The following is a 4232-nucleotide window of genomic DNA, read 5'->3' as shown; positions in this document are numbered from 1 at the left end:
GTCTCTGGGTTGCATCTATCACTGAGTTGCATTCTGTCACTGGGTTGCATTCTGTCACTGGGTTGCATTCTGTCTCTGGGTTGCATCTATCACTGGGTTACATTCTGTCACTGAGTTGCATTCGGTCACTGGGTTGCATTCTGTCACTGGGTTGCATCTATCACTGGGTTACATTCTGCCACGGGGTTGCATCTATCACTGGGCTGCATTCTGTCACTGTATTGCATCTATCACCCGGTTGCATTCTGTCACCGGGTTACATTCTATCACTGGGGTGCATTCTATCTTTTTTTTGGAAGACGTAGGTGCCCAGTTATCTCTGTGGACAGGATTGTGGTGAGTGTGGATGGCAGGAGGGCATTTGATGAGGTCAACTGTTTGCCAAGCCACTTGGATGTTAGACAGGAGCCCAGGAAGGGCCATGCTCTGGACTGAGCCCCACGGACCAGATGGGAAATCAGGCAGTCAGGAGAGAGCAGCCTGATTTCCCAAACCATCAGGATTCAGTCCTAACGGCTGTAAGAATAAAGTTCCCTTCATAGTAATCATTACACAAAAAAGGTAGACAGACGTAACCAGATGTTAACGAGTCAGTTGTTTCTTTTCTTCTACCTCCCTGTCCTGCCTTCCAAGAGAAGCGACTGTGCAGTGGCCGTCCCCTGTGTTCTGAAGATCTCCTTTGTGTAAGGCCACCTGCGCTGCTCAGCTGGCAGGACACTTAGGAAGTGCTGCCTGGTTCTAACTTCAATAAAGCCAGTCGAGATCTTTAATGTTTAGCTATTGTCTTTTGACAGATACCTAAGGACACTGCTGCCGACCCTGAGACCCTCAGAGCAACACAGGAGAGTCCCCACTAACCGCTTTTTAGGAGGTCCCCTTTCTTCCTCACAGAGGCCCGGGGCCATAAGTCCTGCAGGTCTGAGCTCTGCTTTTCTGCAGTAAGCTCCCTGGTCCTTTGGTTTGGGGGTTAGTCGGTGCTGTAGCGGACCCATGGTCTTTTGGTCTGCAGTGACTAACGCGTCTCTGGCAGAAAAGCCACATCTTATAGGGTGACCAGCAGCTGCGAGAGGCAGGTGCGACTGCAGGGGCGGAGCGCTGAGGGGCGGGGCTACTTCAGGGGTGGGGCCCCTGCAGGGGTGGAGCGCTGAGGGGTGGGTCCACTGAAGGGGCGGAGCGCTGAGGGGCGTGTCTTCGCTTCTTCCCTTCCTGCAAGGAGATCTCAGAGCCCAAGGTCTCACTCTGAAAGCCCCATCCAACACGCAGCTGGGATCCTGGCTTCGCAAGATCTGAGGACTCCGCCTTCTGGCTATGTCTGCCTTTGACATGCTTAAGTATTAGACTTTGGAAGCTGCAAAAACCCATAAAACTGGTAAAAATTTTACTGAAGACCATTGAAAAGTATGATCATTTTCGGATGCAAAAGAAAAACGGTTTTTGTGGGTTCTCCCTATTTTTGTGGTGACCCAGACTGAATTGGAAAATAAGTCTGTAGGAAAAAATTCCAATAAAACAAAAATACACTTATGATGGCCTTTATAGGAAACATTCAGGATGAGCAACGCTGCACTCTGAGATTGGTCTTTCCCTCCCATGGGCTATTCCCTTCCTGTTTGTGTTCTTGTCCTGAGAACTTGGTTAGACTTTCTGTCTGCAGAAGGCAAGTGGGCGGGTCTCTGGGCCTGAACATGCAGGTGGCTAGTGGAGGTTGGGAGCCCCCAGAACAGCAGAGGGGAACACTGCAGTTGCACCTGTCTGTGGAGGGCTCCCCAGGTTTGTCTAACTCTTGCTTTCTTTCAACTCTTCTTGGGAGTGGCTCTGGGCCCTGGAGGGGTTTAGTGCAGGCACCCAAATTAGGTGCACCCAGGGAGGCCTAGGACTGACTGCAGAAGCTTCTAAAAAGATTTCAAATGTTTAAAAATTTTATTGCCTCTTTTACAAGGCTATTTAACAAAATAACAAACAAAAAGCTTAAATGATTAAGTGATAAGAACATTAAATCTACCCACCTTTTTCTTAGGTACTATCCCACCCCAAGATCAAAGATGAAGGTAGATAAAATATTTTAAAAGTTAGGTACTAGGGAGGAGCAGGCATGGAAAATTCTTTCTTTGGGATTCTGCTCTGAAGTCATTTATTTTATGAAGACCCAAGCAAAATGGAAAAGACCACCAATTGGTTAAATGTCCTCTAAAATACGACTTTCTGACATTTAGCTGGCTATTTTGAAACTCTCTGTAAAATAAATTTATATCTATGAAGGAAATCTCTCTATATCTAACTCACTAGACACTTTTACAATGGAGAAAACATTGGCTTAAAGTTTTCATAACAAAGCTTACCTTCGTCTAAGGCACTTTTCCCAGCCATTGTCTCCGCAGATCTACATTTTGTACATTTTCTACCTTGTTTCACCTGAGAGTCATGCTTTTGGAAGTGCGAATTTAGGGTTGCTTAGCTAACAATTGTTTAGGGCAGGGGTTCTCAACCTGTAGGTCACAACCCCTTTGTAACAATGAAAATACATGTGGCATTAGGAAGGTTAAGAACCACTGGTTTAGGGCAAAGGAACAGGTAATCGGCAGACGGGTAGTCTAAATGGGGGAGAGAGACTGTTTGCAAATTGGTAATAAGAGAATCTTACGAAAGCTGTAAGATCTGCGTCTGTCTGTATGTCTGTATGTCTATATGTGCTATGTGCGTGTAATATTTCTCTACAAAATATGTGAAAAAGCCTAATTAATTGGCTCAAAGGAAAAGTAAGTGCTTAAATCAAATATATTATCAAAAAACAGAAACTGAGTCAAGTACCGTTTAGCTCATATGACTTCAGTAGAGCTTTGGGTGATAAGAATAGTTTAATGTTGGTCTAAAGACAGAATATTAATTTTAGTTTATAACTTTGACAACTTGTTTTTACACAGTGCAGAGAAGTTTAATATATAGTAGAACCTCTGGCAGTTGACCACGCAAGGGCCTGTAACACACTAGTCAACGTATGGAGGTGGCCGACACGAGGAACAAGGCCTGCTGTGCTGACACGCAGCTGTGTTGCATGTCCAGTCCCTATGTTACTGTATTGGGAGCTGTTAATAAACATGAAAAAGGGCGGCGCCTATGGCTCAGTGAGTAGGGCGCCGGCCCCATATACCGAGGGTGGCGGGTTCAAACCCGGCCCCGGCCGAACTGCAACAAAAAAATAGCCGGGTGTTGTGTCGGGCGCCTGTAGTCCCAGCTGCTCAGGAGGCTGAGGCAGGAGAATCGCGTAAGCCCAAGAGCTGGAGATTGCTGTGAGCCGTGTGACGCCACGGCACTCTACCGAGGGCAGTAAAGTGAGACTGTCTCTAAAAAAAAAAAATAAAATAAAGTAAACATGAAAAAAGCGTTTTATGAGGAAGTATATCTTCCCAGAAATTATAAAATGTATACTTAAAGAACATTGGAGTATGACAGTTCTGAATTGCTTTCTTCCTAGGTTTTTTTTTTTTTTGCAGTTTTTGGCTGGGGCTGGGTTTGAACCCACCATCTCTGGCATATGGAGCCAGTGCCCTACCCCTTTGAGCCACAGGTGCCACCCATTTCCTAGGTTTTTACTAGAAATTAAGGTTACTGAGGGCGGCGCCTGTGGCTCAGTGAGCAGGGCGCCGGCCCCATATACCAAGGGTGGCGGGTTCAAACCCAACCCCGGCCAAACTGCAACAACAACAACAAAAAATAGCCGGGCGTTGTGGCAGGCGCCTGTAGTCCCAGCTACTCAGGAGGCTGAGGCAGGAGAATCGCCTAAGCCCAGGAGTTGGAGGTTGCTGTGAGCTGTGTGACGCCACAGCACTCTACCGAGGGCAATAAAGTGAGACTCTGTCTCTACAAAAAAAAAAAAAAAGGTTACTGCGAGTTAAAAATCTTAATTAACATAAGCAATTATGTATGCAAAACATAGAAAAAATGCAAGATACGTTTTCATAATAAAAAGTATAAAAGGACATATGTTTTTGAAAAGAATAGGATAATTTTCTACAATTTGGAGGTTACTTAAAGGTTGTTTCAAAATACAGATTTAGGAAGAAAATAGAAACAAGGAAAGAAATAGTAGGAAAAAAGGATGCAAAGAAAGTTATGAGAATGTATTTTTGATTTTAAAAAGTTGAAAAAAGATGGAAAATTTATTTTGCATAAGGGAGATGACAGCCTCATTTCCCCGACAGGCCATTCTCAGGTCTCACTGGCATCATAATGAT

Source organism: Nycticebus coucang, chromosome 5, assembly GCF_027406575.1.
Source record: "Nycticebus coucang isolate mNycCou1 chromosome 5, mNycCou1.pri, whole genome shotgun sequence".
Lineage (NCBI taxonomy): Eukaryota > Metazoa > Chordata > Mammalia > Primates > Lorisidae > Nycticebus > Nycticebus coucang.
The sequence above is the reverse complement of the archived record's forward strand: the minus strand, read 5'-3'. Positions refer to the sequence as shown.